The 17301-nt window shown below is 31.5% G+C and overlaps 1 pseudogene; it reads right to left on the bottom strand.

Annotated features, from left to right (window-relative positions):
- Window positions 1-10677: 10677 nt before the first annotated feature.
- The window catches only part of LOC149569633 (cell division cycle 20.2, cofactor of APC complex-like), a 30987-nt pseudogene continuing 24363 nt past the window's right edge, over window positions 10678-17301 (bottom strand).

The raw sequence follows: 17301 nt of genomic DNA, 5'->3' as shown, positions 1-17301 counted from the left end.
TGTAGAAGTGATACATCTTTGGACTACATCAAATTTTAATTTGTACAATTATGTCATCAATCACCCAATTTCGCATGGTATACTTTGTAATCAACAATCATAGTTGGATAGCCAATTTTGTGTTTGGTATACAAAAGGTTTGAACCCTACATAGAACTAAGCTTTTCAATCAATACATGTATTGTCTTTATCAACTTTGAATTGTTAACTTTGAATTTTTTATATAATTTATAGAAAAAAATTAATTTTGAAACACACTTGTAGTAGTTGTAGTCAACTTATTGTTATTGAGAGGAACACTATTTGACAATGTTATCAAACGGGTCTCCTCTTCTTTTCGATGAGAAACAAATGGGTTTTGTTGCATGTGTGCATACCTTTCAACTGTGAATATTGGTTATATTCAAAGGTCTGCAAGTTCACAAACTCTCGATATTGTTGTGAATGTTAGTCCTTATTAGTCCTTGTTAGGGCTCATGTCATTTTTAATGAGATTTGACAATGGCTTATTGGTGTCACAGGAACATATTTTGGGTTATCATGGTCCCATTGTGGACCAATGTAATTTTTAAATTCAAAAATGAAAAAAAAGGGAGATGAGGTGGGTGCAGTGATAAATTTATTATAACATGAAACTTAAATGGAATGACCTTATAAAAAGTCAAAAGTTTTTAATGAAAATGAGCCTTAGAAAATGATTATCCACCATTACATCATTAAAGCTATCCCTAAAAATAAACCATTACCAGCAGGAACTTCGCCTCAAAGACATAATAGGCTCATTTATTATTTCTCCTAAGGGTTCAAATATCTTTAGAACTATTGAGAAATCTTGGGAATTGTTGGGTGCACAATCATGGTGGTTTTCAACTACACAAAGAAATTAAAAATGATCATAAAAATCAAAGTCATGTATAGTCACATAAAAGAATTGAGTCTGACCCAATGAGTGGCATGTAAAGTGGCAAGGAAAATGAGCATCAACACCTTATTATTAATGGTATAATTACAAGAATTACAAAGGAGACATTGAATACTTTTTTTAAAGGCTTAAAAAATCAAATTGGGTAAAAAAAATTCAAATAATAATGATACAATCAAACTTTAATCTAGTTTTAAAATTATAAATGTAAGTTAAATCCATAATCCATAAAATAATATATTAGATTTTTGGATTTGTACACAACCAAATCTAGAAATCTAAAGCATTATTCAATCGTTTCACTTTGTGTATACTACAATGGTTGTGAAATTATGATTATATTTCACGAAATGTATTTCTAAGATATTTCCACTTTGTAACATAATATAATCTATTTACATGAACTTTGCATTTGTATGAATTTTTTTAATATATTTTTAAAATTTGAAATATTGCATTTTATTTTTAACTTTTTAGCTTTGTTTTTTAATTGAGATTTGTAATCTAAAAACTTAAATTTGAACATTAAAAAATTCAAAACTTCTATTTCTATGTATATATTTATAAAAATATATTCTTAATCATAATTATTAATTTAAATTTATCAAACATTATTAATTAATAAAATTATCATAATATAAATTTAAAAATATTAATTAGAAAAAATATTTCTTTCATTATGTTAAAATAAATTAAAATTTTAAAATGTATTATATTACCAAGACAAAAAATATTATAATAATTATTTTTTAAATGAAAAAATCAAATCTATACAAAAGTAAGAAAACAAATAATTAAAGATTCTTAAAATAATATTTTAAAAATATGATCTATATAACTAATCTATATTTTTATTTAAAAATAATTATAATGGCCTGGTTATCATGTGATGAACATTTTTTATGCTTTAAATTTTACAGTTTCAAATTTCAAATTTGGAGGTACATGGTTAGATTATCTTCCCTTCACTGTAGGCTTGCGCTGAAATAGGTGTTGTTCCTTTATGAATCGTGCTAGCATCCTTATGCCATACGATGATGAGTGTCTTTCTCAAGTGGAGGTTGGAATTCGATACCCATCATTGCCTGCTAAATTGATTTTTCAATCCCCCTAAATGTTCAATCTTCCAATTGTGTTTCATTGTATGGTGTAAACCAAGTTCATAGGGGCTCAATTTCAATTTATACATTAAATATCAATAGACATTGTATATGCACTTAAGTTTCAGAGGCTTCTAAATTCAAAGAAATTCAAGAAACTTCGAAGCACATTGGAAAAGAAAGATGCTACAACTAAGTAAATGGTGTATGGGATGAGATGCGGCAGTGGAAGGTCATGACTTGTAAACACCTTTTCCAATGTCATGGACAACAAAACAAGTTTGATCTTTAATGGGTCAAATTTATTAGATGGTCATCCAATCGTATCTATGCTTTTTGACCTTTGATCTTAAAAAGTAGGGCCTTCACTTCATATGGGAAATGCCTACAATGTAATTAGGCTGAAGGCATTTTCATATATGAGATGAATAATCTCAAATGAGAGATCAATGATTGAGACTCTAGCAGAGACATGGACGACCATGTAATTCATTGCAAGTGTACATCTATACATTCTTGTTTGTGGAAAAGGTGGAATCAAAATATCATCGCCCATATTTCAATTTCTGTTCCCAGCTAGTGGTTGGCCTAGCATACACATCATTGTTCTATGGGTCCACTTCTTTAGCCAATGATCATTCCTTTAAAACTTTAATCACAATTATCATTCAAATACAAAGTCTACTCCCTCGCAGGAGGATATCATAGTTGTTCAAATTCAAGCTTTATTATTGTGGACATCATAGATGTCTATAAGTTTTCTATCATACAAAATATTGTTGTGTACTAGTTTTTGTGGATGACATATTGCCTATAGAAAATAGAGTTGTGTAGGAGCAAATGAAAATTCAAAGAAGACGTTCTACTATGTATGGAGAATTAGATAAACCAAATTTAGGTGAGATCAAAAGAGGAGATGAAAGAGGGATAGCAAGTAAATGGTTTGTTTTCTAGTATATTTTACTGCAGTCTTCAACATCAAGCATCTCTCTATGAACTCACATACTACCCTCACACTTTGTTAAAAGCATAGATGATACACATTATTTTTTTCATTGATTGCTTCAAAAAAATGCAGTATCAAGGAACATTGGGATTATTTCACATGGTCAAAACATGTTTCTAAAAATATGTTTCAAAGAACTCAATCTTATGTATTTATCTTGTGTAAATCCAGCGTTGAAAATCTTTTCCAAAATATAGTGGTTTTGACATTCATGACAAGATAAGGGAAAGAAGAATCATGCCAGATGCTTTTGTTGCAACTAACCTTGTAGACATATACAAAATATGGAAGCATAGACAAGGGATCTAAACTATTTTCTAGAATGGTTCCCAAAAACATTATACAAACTACAATGATTGGAGGACATTAAAAATTTGAAAATATAGATAGGGCACTGGAATCATGGGAGAAAATGCATCAAAAGAATGTCTTTTATGATTGTCTATATTTTAGAATATTAACCAAAAAAATGTTGAAAATGCTTAACAAACTTTTGACCAAATGCCAACATCCTCCAAGCTTGTGTGCAATGGGGGCTTTTGAATTGGGAATTTTGTTAGTGCTGATTGCAAGTGCTTGAATTCCTAGCTTCAAAAAAAAGTTAAAGAAAGTTAACTACTAAAACATTGGACATGTAAATTTTGTGAATAATTAACTACTTTTTGAATACTTAAGTACTTTTTTCGGAGTGCATTTCTTAAAAATATATTTCCTTTTAAAAAATGTTATTATTTTGTGAAATATATCATATGCTTCACACATTGTGGCAAGTGGGAGAAAGGAAAGGCAACAAAGAGGGCCTAGGCTTAATTGAAACACTCGAAGTGTTGATCACTTTAGTCGCTAGTGTGGGCCTCTTCGCTCCGTTTGGTTCACCATGTTAAAGTTTTGTATTTGTAGGAGATATTTGTGTATCTATGATTGAATCAACTATATATTAGAGATATTTGTTGATGTATAATTAATCCTTTATTATATGATTTGGTCTTTCATATGAAAGCCATGCATTTTGAAAATCATGAAGAGTTGTCAATGTTGGCTAATGAAGAGACTATGCATAGACAATGAAGAGTCAAACCAACAAAGAGTTAACACAAGGGAGGAGTTTTCACTTTGTAACTACAAAACAATAAAGGGTCTAGGGAATTTTATATATTCTTTAGGAGGAATCAATATGTGATAGAGATTGATATATCTTTTTCATGAATATTACTTCAGATTGAGCCTTATATTTGGGCATAGTGCATTTTAAAATTCTACTTATTCATTAATGAAATAATTTTATTGTGGCACTAGGTTTTCTTCCCTCAAGTAGGAAGATTTTCCTAGGATAAATAGTTGTCTTAATGTTCATTATTTGTTTATGCTCTTTATTGACAGTGTTGTTCTAATTTTGAATGTTCTTATACCATTTTCTCTCACTCACACCTTTATCGTATCTACATGCATCAAACAAGTTATCTATACAAATATTTTTCATGGATACTCCTACCCTCTATCAAAGTGGGACCTTACAATAGGGTATGGATGCCCATCATTGCTACTAAAAAGATAGTACACATGTGTGGGAGCATCGGAACAAAACATGGACATTTGTGACAAAAGGAATTATTACTAAATAAATAATTGCATTCAATATACTTGTGTTTAATGACTAGTAAAGCAATGAAAAATAAGCAAATGTTTGTCTACCTCCTTACTCCTCTCTCTCATTCCTCCCCTCTTTGTCTCTCTTTCTTTGTTTCCTATATCTCTCAATCTTCCCTCTCTCTCACTCTATTCTTATTGGAAACACAACATAAATCTATTAATAATGACACATGATTATGTCCTTCATTGAGAGGTTATGTTTCACTGATGTTTGGATCTATGTAAATAGATAGATAGTTAAATTGTGACCCCTGCAAATTTGAATCGAGCTCCTCACCGTGGGAACTCGTATGCAGGAGATCTTTGGCAAAATTCAATCCCGTCCACAAAAAATACAATGATGGAATATATCCCAAGCAACTGCGATGACCCTCTATCTCTTATCTGTATGAATCAATCAGTCCCCGCTTCAAACTCAGGAAAATCGATACTCCAAGATAAGTAGATAATAGAAGATAAATAACTTTTTTTGATACTATATATTATATTGAGCAAGAAGAAAATGTGACATAGAGAAGTAATAGAGAGAGGTGGATATACTATGAGAGATAGAGGGATAAAGGAAGTAGTGTGCATGTTGGGAGAGAGAATATTACACAAATGGGTAAAAAAGACCAAATTTTTCCTTGCAAATCTTTTTTTGCCCTCTCACACCTCTTTGACGTACTCATGGCACATTAAGATAGGATTGCTAGCATAAAAAGAATTGAAAAACAAGTTAAATTCTCTTACATGCGTTTTAGTTTGTTGTTTAGACGTTGCCGCTAATCCCTGGACTCAAAGAATAGTCAGAAAGATCTGCCCATTGTCTTCATCCCTCACTTCACCGTGAGGAGCTCGGTTAAAGAGGTCGTGTCTTGCAGTACATGGTTTTGTTTATCACTGTCAGTAGCTCTCTTAGACTAGTCGTTGCCGAGGGAGGTATGACAAAGTCTTAATCTTACGTGGACGATACCTAATGTGAAAACCTTAATCTTTTAAATATCTCCACACCATGCCTCTCAAGTCAGCAAGTTGCCCACTGCACTGATTTGGTCATCCTCTTGCACAGACTTCTCACTTCTGTCTCGTACGTGGACGAATCAAATCTGTGCCTAGCGTCTTACACGGTAGCACCAAACCCGCACAAGTCCATCTAACTTATCACGATGCACAAAGTGATGGGGGCATTGCAATTATGAATGACATCTTCTGGAGTAACTTCCATTCGATTTAATGGCTGTGATGTACTCAATGGTCGTCCAGCCGTTCCCCGTATTTTTGATCGTCGATTAAAAAAACAGAATCTTCACTTCATATAGTGAACGCCTACGGCGTAATAATCCCTTGCTTATATCCTTTTAATAAAAATAAAGCATTTCTAAACATGATTCAATCCCTACTCAAATAAACCCAAAAATAACAAAAGATCTCATTATGCAATTCCTTATAATTGAATTATATTCTAATAAGTAAATAGAATAACACTTTATTACTTTAGCATAACAACGTATCTCACTTGGGGTTTGATATCAAAGATTTCATTCTTCTTATTTTAATAATTCCTCTATAATCATTAGCTCTATTCTAATGGTACTTCCTAGGTCATAGCTTGGAAACTTCTTAACTCACCTAAGACTTTAAAATTTCATATTTTCTTGCTGCTCGTGCAAGACTCCTTTTCTTAGGTGTGAGTGGGGAGGAAAAGACTGAATTATTATCAAACCCCATGCCTAGGGCTAGGCACCTATGGGGAACAAGGAGCTTGTTTTTGTTTATTATTTATTATGGAGGCAAGTTGAAGTCTTTTCTTTTTAAACATTTAAACCTACATCTACCCTCCTCCATGGTCGCCTTAGCCTTTGTTTGCTGCTCACATGGTTTGTCATGGACTTGATGGTATGAGACAAGTGGAAAGCTTGACAAGACAAGCCATCGACCCCATTAAATGGGATTTGCCAGTAATGAAGCGACCTGAATATGAAGGAGTCTTTAATAAGGCTTATGAATAATTGCATTTTGTTGACTTTGTGCAGTTTTATATATATGCCCTTCCACCATAGTTAATAGGTCTTTGCAGGATGTAGGCACCTAGAATATGGATTCTTTACCATGTTTTGAGGAAAATCTCATTGTATTTTTTGTTTGCAATTTAATATTTACACATCTTTTCCCAATCGACCTAGGGAAGTGGGTGGGGATGTGACCCCCCTAGTTTAAACTTAATAGATCTCTTTTGTGTTGTTTTTTTTTTTTTTTGTTTAACTTATAACCTGTCATTCCATGCATGCCCAAGTCACCCACATGGAAAGGACATAGTATATTTATATTACCTTATATCTTTTTATGTCATGACTAATGTTTATTTGCCATAATTGATGATATATTATTCTCCCATATTGTTCTATTTAATTTTTATTTAATGTCTGTAATGTTGAGAATTTTGGTGGTTTGGTTTACATACATTTTCCAGAGAATTTTAAGCACCTACAACACTTCTTTCAACTCAACTAATTAGACTACTTCTTCCATATAATTTCCATAATCAATTTAAAATGCATTAGAGATGGTCTATTATACCATTGTGGGTTTCAATTTCCTTTTCTAATGTGCAACTATGATATTTTACAACTATCAATTCTCTAACATGCATATACCTTAATTATTCAAGAGAATGGAAATAACATTATCATTCTAATACTATTACCTAATCTAACACTTCTGGTTAATTCTATTATTCCATGATAATTAGAATCAATCTGGCAATCTAAATAGAAAGGAAGAAGCACATTAACTTAAAGCACCAAGCCAACTTAGCTTCACACTCACAATATATGTTTCCCGTCGATGATTCTTCCTTTACATAAAAGGGTGGTGAGAACTCTTAAGTATGCTAATACAATGAAATACTACTCACTAACTCAGATGTTCCTCCCAATCTTCTCGGAATTGAGAAGCAATGTTGTTAAAAGTGTAAGTTTGAATATTGAATTTTTTAACAAGAACTTATAGAGAAGTCTATATATTTTTATCATTTCATCAAAGTTACACTAATAAAATATGAAAATGCGAGAGGAGGTCTAATTCATGGAGTTTTAAACGTCCACACTTTACATGGGTCCATTATTGCCCCAATGTCACAAAACCAAGCTCTGATACCAAAATGTCATGCCCAAAAACACCAACAAGTTATGTTTTAATATTTAAAAGTGATAATAGGATTAAATGTAATAAACAAGTATTCAAATAAATTCACTTAACTTCCTCACGCACATGTATAATTATAAAACTTAAACACAACTCAAATGTAGATTTTCTTAACATATTTTAAACTTAAAATTGCATAGCTAAGTATATATATCAACATGTTATTTAATTAATCTAATTTAAACAAATGTGATTACCAATCATAAAAAAAAATGCAGTAAGGTAACATCATCACATCTGATTTTTAAATTACATATGCAAAACTGAAAACAAAGCTATAAGACTCAATGCAAGCATATTTACTCAATCTTGTTTTTCTATTAAACTACCTGGTTCAAAGGCTCTGCCGGGAAAGAACCAGTAAGAAAACCTGGCTTCGTTGCCACTTCAACAGGAGTTTAAAATACATTTCTACATAGGATTCTAATCCTGAATGTAATTGAATTTCAACAATCAATAAACATTTCCATCATGGCCCTTAACAAGGGTTCCATATCAATTTCTACAACACATTTCTAAGAATCGTGGAGAGAACAAAATCTGATCAGGTATCAACAAGCATGACTAAGAGACAAATCAAACATGCATATTCATACAAGGTTTTCACAATAGGATTCACAGTGAATCAAAACTAGGGAAAGGTGGATTCTTCCAACAGGAGAAGTCAGGCACAACACTAAAATAGATGCCCAATCAGGGCTATAAACCAAGAACTTACGTTCTTCCATTTTAACATACCAAACTCATACAAGGTTTGTGCTGACAGGTAGGGGCCCATAACACCCTACCCTCTCTCCCTCTTCTCATCCTAAGAAGAGACTCTACACTAGTTGGAGTCCAACTAAAAGACCTTTCCCAAAATTGGTCACTTCTGCCCTATCCAAGGGTGAGTAATACCAAAAAAACCCATACAAGAAAACTCCAAAATTCAAACATAAACATGAAAGGAAAGAATTCAAAAAAACATGGTTTTAAAATCTTCCCAACATACCCAACATACATATAAGCATTCAAACAACAACAAGGTAGCATAAGCATGAAACAAGCATGAAAATCTGAACAAGGGAGATGAAGAACTCCTACCTTCACAAAGAGGTAATGGCAATGAACAAATTTGAATAGAGTTTTTCCCTTCCTTGCTTCAATCTTCCAAGACTCCTCTCTAAATGTAGAGATTGGGTAACAAACTCTACTACTCCAAGAAGGGCCTCTAAATAAGCCTCAAACTCAACCACCAAAAAGAGCAATAACTACTCCCACCCACCTACCAATCTAGAAGTTCCTAACTCAACTCATACTATGTTTAACCACTAAGTGGAGGTGAGGTGATGCAACTCATGGTAGCCATAGTCAATTTTCGCACAAAGGCAAAAAGAGACTTTTTGAGTGATCTCAAAAGTCAATAAAAGGGGCTTAGGGGTTGGAAAAGACCCCCAACTCATACCCATACCCCTTGGGTATAATTATTTCATGTTTTAAAGCTTTAGGAATAGGTTTGGAACCAAACAAAAGCTAGGAATTAATTAGGACCAACTAACAACTCTAAAATGCAGATTAAGCACTAACTCGAATTAGGGATGACTAAACTCGATTAAGAACCAAATTAGCAAAAAGACACTAACTTAAACCGACTTAGGTCCAAAGGTTACACAGTTAACCCTAATAAGCACACTGAAGATCACAAACAATTCACGAGTGTCAAGTGACACTAAAAAAAAATAGTTACGAACATTAACATTTACTTATCACAGAAAGACACATTCACACATCTCACAATAAAATACTTGAATTACGAACAACAAAGTTTCCACAATGAGCACATAGGGATCAGTTATGTTCCTCCATCAAGTTTCTTAGCTAAAATATCTGCACACTCATTGCACACATCAGTAGTCCCGTAAAATCAAATGTACATATGTATATATGTATCAAAAATTCACATAAATTGAAACATACATCAATCAGGGTTTCTTTCATCCTACTTATATCCTTAATCATAAAGATTCCAAAATCAATGTGTTAATCCTACATTTTAGTTAACTCATCAACATACATATACATAAAACCTTAAATGATGAATATCAAATATTTGAAAGTAACATCTCACAACATGAAATAATGAAATATGTTCAAGCATCAGATAATGTCTCAAGTTGTGAGTATCAAAATAATAGTAATGTATCACTATGCTACAATGGATTGAGGCGAACTCAGAACATAATGCTTCAATTACTTAACTATTTAATTCATTTCTACTCACATTTAATCATCAGTAATTACATAATCAATATGACATATAACTTATTCGTTAATTCAGATTAAATATGAGAATAATCATTGTTAGGCATGCATATACCTAAACATCATAACATCACCAATAGTGAATATTGAACTATCCAAATGCATAGAATCCTAATCGTTGAGGTAACAAAATCAATAACATCATCATTGAGTGAAACACCTTGTATTATTGTTAGTGAAAATTAATGTTTAAATTGTCGAGACAACATAGTCGTTCTCTAATCTTTAAGTATTAAAGCATGGATGTATCTGTTGTTCTCAATTTTCAATAGGACATCTAAAAACTTACAACATTACTCCATATCCATTCAAATCTCCTACAATAGATTTGATAGAGAAATTCATATTTAATAAGTACATGCGAGGAGGGACCTTACACTATGCACACCAATAGCCATAAAAACTATTGTAGTACCAAAAAAATTCTTACCTAAAGAATATAATAGATTCCTATAGAAGAAAAAAAAGAATCCAAGAGCATCCAAAGTTGAAAATTTTATTTTTCTATGTGATCAATAGACTACTAGAGAATATGTATAAATTTTTTTCCCAAGAATACATCCCGGCTCTTTAGTTTTGGTACTCTTTTAACTATTAGGAGTTCCACGGACTTCCCAAAATCTTAGGGTCTCATATGGTCCAACTGATGCAATAGCATACTCATATAGAATCTAAAATACAACATAGAGTTAGGGTTAATATAAATTGGTTAAACCAAGATAAGAATGCAATCCTATTCACTTTCTAGCATAATGCAATCTTATTCTAGATGTGACACCCTAGAAGTATAACCAATAAGCTCTAAAATATTTTCAATAGATGGATATTTCCATAAAATTGGTTGATTCTTGCTATACTTATGTGCACTCAAGAGCCCCTGCTCATGTTTATTCCACAATAAAGCACAAACTAAAGAGTTGTTGTTGATGGTGTTTAGGCATGCTCCAATAAGAATCTTCCAGAACTTTACTGATTAGTCTGCAAGACCTACACCAAATAGAAAAGAATTATGCTAGAAACTACACCTTGCCAAGGCTATGACTACATCATAATTATTTTCCATCCTGTAAAGATACCAATTTCTAACATTAGAGGATGACATGCTCTTTAATCCACGTACTTCGTACTCATGGCCTCTATATTCTTAACATTGGAAATATGAATGCAAATATCATGGACTATTACTTTAATAACCTAACCACCAGTTGCAAGAATAGTGTCATTCTAGAAAAGAGAGCCTACATGGTCACGATGACCTTTCAAAGATCTCAAAAACATTCAAAGGTGATAAAAATACTATGTGAATAAGGTAGCAATTAAAGCTAAGAAAATAAAATTAAGACCTAAAAGACTTCATAATCTTTACCTATCAATTAGAAAAAGAGTCTCATATTTGTATAAATAAATTAGTCAATCCAATGGTAATATTTTTCCCATTGGATGCCAAATTGAAATTGCTTATTAGTGCAACATCATTATCTACATGAAATATCTCATATTTAATGCTCATGTTTTCATCCCATAAGTAAATTTCATTGCAAATAGCTATCAAACAATTATTAATTTCAGTCCAATCCAAAAAATTCAAATGATTATCACCAACAAGATCTAAAGCATCTAGGCTACTAAATTACAAAGTATAAAAATGCAATTTCATAACTCTTATTAAGGTAGCTAGTTAAAGAGATAATTCATAGAAAAAGTATTTAAATAATGTAACTGAATCCATATCAACCTATATAATATCTTATCATAGTAAAGAATATGTCAATTCCATTGAATACAAGAACACCAAATTTGAAATCTCAACTAAATGTACAAGTTTGAAATGTCACCAAACCACTCTTTTCAAAAGAGAAAATAATATATACATTAATATAATTCTAGAAATTATGCATCAATAAACCTTAATTTAAATGCTAAATATGATAGAAATGAATTCCTACAAATACTATTTTGCATGAATGTGATTGTTGCTCATTTTCCTTCTCATCACATGTAGTTGAAGCTCCATGAAAAGATATTACTAGTTTTAGCTAAGCTTAGAAAAACCAAAAAAAGTCATGTAGAAACATTTCACTATAAAGATTAGCTAACTTTATAGTCTTTTCTAAAATATAATTTTGAGGTGACTTCAAACTAGGAGAATCCCTAGAAAGGTATACATTGAGTTTTGTACCATCACAGTCATTCCACACATACCATGGCATCTCATTGATCATACCCAAAACTCTCCTTTCTTTCACATAATATCTTAGGCAACAATTGTAACAACCCATTGTAGGCTTACAAACACTATAGAAACAAAATTTTATGTATCATTTCCTCCATTTGTGAATATTGAAATATCATAAGCAGTTTCTTGGGATGAGATAATGAAGGATATACCATATTCGACAAGAAGATTTTTATTATAGGCCAAGGAAAACACAAAGTAAGTGCTAAAATAAGACTAATTTGAAAAAAACAAGAAACTAAAATTTGAAAATAAGACATAAAATACAAATTGATTATACCAATTGAATATACTAAAACCATTAGATTTCTACAATCTATAATTTGATATACAAAATCAAATCAAAAAAACCCAACACTTTGGATCTCATCTAATGATACTTTCAACACTTTATTCCTTTCTACGGACTTTTAACATTTTGCCAAATGTGTGAAATCATTAAAAAAAATGAAAAAAATAAACAAATTGATTGTTGTGTAGCCTCAAATATTTAAAAAAATTGAGTATTTTGTACATTTTCTCTATATCAATTGTGTTTCTTGAGAATAAACATGTTCCCAACTCAATCACCCACATACAAAAATGGTGAGTCATGCATGGAAAATATTTTACTAAATCTTTAGCATATGTTGATGTGTGCATATCTCCAATAAAAAAATCTCATGTTGGACACATAACTACTCCAACAATAAATAATTAGTACAACTCAACATCTATGTACCACCATCTCAAGCTTTTTCACCATACTTAATAATACACAAAAAAATATGTCCATACCATAAAACCTCTATTACTACCAAAAAATAGTCTCATTATGTGTGCTAAAAAATGTGTGGAGTTAGTCACATTTCCATGGTCAATCTCATGTTCGCTAGGAAAAGATTTCAATGTCAAAACTAAAATGTCACATTTCGTATTGCTTTCTTATTATGTAAATGAGATTAATTCTTAACAACATCAAACATTTAACCCCAAACCAACATGAATTAATGATATTGACAAGTATCAACTAGTGAAGATGAGTGATCCTCTATATTTATTACAAAAGAAGATAAATGACCCTTATGATAAGAAACCAACTACAAAGAAGGAACTCGAATAGCATAAATTTTTAAAAAGTGATCAAGTGTAGAAAAAAAGAAACAAATGCCATTAATATCACAAGTTTGGATATATATATATATATAAAAGGAACACCAAAATACAAAATATAGACTATCTTATAATAAGTTGTTGGGAAAGAAAGACTTTGAAGTGAAATAGTATACACATAAAACTTTATACGAAACCAAAAATGGTGATAAAAGTCAATTATTTGATATAATTTCACATTAGAACAATAAAACTCAAAATTGTACAATAAACTCTTTATTTTCAGCCTCAGTGTATCTTTTGCACTAGCTTGCATTACCAATTCTAAGTAGAAAAATTCACCATTTTTTATTAATTGATCATTCTAATTTAACTATATATTTTATGAGGATAGCCAAAAGAAAACATTTCATTCTCAACATGTTGGAGCTAGCAATGACCACTTGAAGATACAATACCCCAATAATATTTCCCAAATAAACAAGGAGCATTCTATATTCTTCATGCTTCTCTAGTAGCTTGAAATAAAGACTATACAACAATTCTTAGATTAGAAGAATAATGAATTTTTTTGAAGAGGGTGACAAGAAGAATCATGAATGCAAATATAGTAGTCCTCATATGCTAATGAAAACCAATTTATTTGAAAAGAGAAACAATCCATTCATGAACAATAGATGACAAAAGTAGAAAAGAGGACTTATTATAAAGTATACTTAAGCATACTTAAATAGAAATTTAGGGAAAAAATCAAAACAATAATTTTATAACAACAAACATAAATTTTGTCTTCAAATTCAAAGAATCTTGGAGAATCCAATTTTTTATATATATTTAGTAACTTCTTACTACATACCTAGTTTTCAAATTCAACATTGTCTTTAATCCATTCTCTTCCTTTGTGTCCTCTTTCTATGAGGCATTATTGTAATTATTGGTGTAGATTGTTCATAACATTGAACACCATCCTCATTATTGTTGTTACCAACTTGTTAAAATTTGAGGATGATTTATTGTTGAGTTTTAAGAATACTAGTTGAGTTATTATGTGCATAATTTTTTTAACACGTTTCTCTATCTCCTCTTCACACTCAAAACTTAATGTGTATGATTGTTGAGCTTCCTACACACAATAAAATTTGACTAATTAAAATAGCATAATATCCCTAATTAAATCATTACATGTCATTGAATATAATAGGAATTTACCTCAAATTCAAGACTAGTGACTGATTTCTCCCCTTCATCTAGCAAGTGTTGTCAAAGGCCTTGGGAACCATGTAATAAGGCATATTTTTAGTCCTCCTTCAAAGCCTCCTTTTGAAATTGTTGGATCCATGTAAATAAATATAAGGTCAGATTTGTAAGGTACATTGACTCAAAAGATATAATCAACACACAAGTTTATCACAAATTTTTCATTAAATAGAAAATACTAAACACAAAAAAATTCATGTACCAAGCCACCATAAAATTCTATTGTACCCACTAGATCCTAATTTATGGGATCTAATACTTGAAACCTAGCTTGGGTTGCTTTTTTTTTTTGTACATCTTGAAGATGTCTTTTATATCCTTCTCGTGAAGATGGCTAATTGTTTGGATAATTTTGTACCTTCCTCTTGAATTTGGCATCTTTGATCAATTCATCCCATGTCACTTGGTCCATGATCCAAGATGGGCATGGATATCTCAAATCCTTTGTTAGCTTGGAGCTTAGATTATCTCTTTTGGAATGAATGTATTTCCTTGCAATATCCAAAATAACTTCGTAATTAAAACCAGGATTTCCAAATGCTAATATTACATCTTTAAAAAGTTGATCTTTGTTAGCATTTTCCTATTTTCTCCAATCCATTTGAATTGTATTTCCAAATAAATGCTCTGCATGATGCTAAATAAAGTGGAAAAAAATTCATACCCATTTCATCTTTCAAAACATTTCCATTAGAGGAGAGAAATATTATAACTTCTTGAGTCCATTTCATAGTGTCTAAAGATATTGCTGATGTTTTAGGTATTGAATTAGATGCCCAAGTAGGTACATGTTAGATAATTGAGATAGGGGGTGAATCATTATGTCTAATTAATTCACATCCATTTCAACATTTCATCACCATCAAAGTAACATAAGCATTAAAAATAATAGCTTCAATACATTCAATCACTCAGTAGACATATCCAACTTAAAACTTAACCCTCAAATCAACTTCTTCTCTTGAACTTTTGACAAACTATTCCTTGTATTATTGAATGTAAGTAGATTCCTAGTTATTACCTAGTGATAATTTAGTTATTACCAAGTTTTAGTAAAACTTGTAAGTCAACTTGCAATATAAATAACAGTCACATAATTTTGACATCAACATTTAACGTGGAAACCCTGTTAAGGGAAAAACATTCTAGGATTGGAAACTCAAAATTTTCATACTTTTGAAGTGGTCCCTCTCACGAAACTACCTTATCAAAGGTTGCATACACTTTTTAAAGTGATTTGTTAGATGATTTTACCAAAATATCATCTAGACCTTATCACTCCATGTCTAGGACCAAAAAGAGTGGCATGATTTAAAGGAATTACACACACCACTAATCAATATTACCATATCAGATTTCACAAACATGTTAGGTCCACTTGGTGCTTCCAATATTTTATGCTACAATGGTTAAACTCTAAACAGTATAAAGTGATCTCTAAGAATACCACTACATTTTCTTGATTATATCTTTTTTCTTGCTCTATCTTTGTCTTTTACTCGTAGTCTCATTATTGTCATCATCTATATATCTTCCATAATTCACCTTCTTGTTCTGCCTCTTAGTAGTCTTCTTACTCTTTCCACTTCCTATAGAGTCCAAACTAATGGTACACTCCTTCTCCTTAGGGTTCCCCTTCTTTACATTCTTCCTAGGCTTAAGAGATCTTCTCGTAACCACTTCAATCTTAGCATCAAAATCAATAACATTTACATCCTTCTCCATCATAATCTATTTAAGAATGTAGGAGGGGGTAGGATTGGGGATTCAGAATCAACAACCGAGCTAGTCTCTATAGAGATCTGAGGATTGAAAATGGAAGACGATGGGTTAGGAGGGAGGACCTTAACATTAATGGGTTGAGAGGAACAAAGAGTCTTACAAAAAATATAAAGGTGGAATATGAAGACTTGGTGAAAAATAATATATAACTTTCCCTCCTTCCTTTTCTTCTAAACGTTTAGAATATTATACTCCACAGAATGAAGTAGAAGGTAGGAGAATGAGATAAGGTCTTGATTCCTAATTTGATTCAAGATAGGGAAATGGTAGTAATATAAAATTTAAAATTAACCTTCAGCATGATGTAACACATGATAACATAACATACCTCACCCCAAAGAGGCAGAAGAGATTCTCTTTCAAAACCACCATGTGTACAAACCAACTCTTCATTAGGGAGGAATACTTTTCTCAAGTTAACATCATTCAAAACCCTCATTTAATTACAACATTTTTCCTTCAAGGGAGATCCCACTAGCTCTATCAGTCACTTCTTCAGTAATTTCAAATGAATCCCATTAACAGTAACATGTCAGTCATTCCAAGAGTTGAAAAATTGCATAGAGGTATTCTCATCATAGCCCTCAATATATTTCATGAAAGGAACAAGATCCCCCTCACGCACATAATTCCAAAGATGCTTCACTCTATTTTATAGAATCCTCAATATCGTTTGGCTCATTATGCATCGGGTTGCTGCCATCTCATAACTTTCCCCTAATTCTACAACCATCTCCTCTAAGGAATCTAACATAGCCCCACCTTAAAT

This window comes from Cupressus sempervirens, chromosome 3 (assembly GCF_028749045.1).
Source record: "Cupressus sempervirens isolate cs-2001-9-10 chromosome 3, ASM2874904v1, whole genome shotgun sequence".
Lineage (NCBI taxonomy): Eukaryota > Viridiplantae > Streptophyta > Pinopsida > Cupressales > Cupressaceae > Cupressus > Cupressus sempervirens.
The sequence above is the reverse complement of the archived record's forward strand: the minus strand, read 5'-3'. Positions and strand labels throughout refer to the sequence as shown.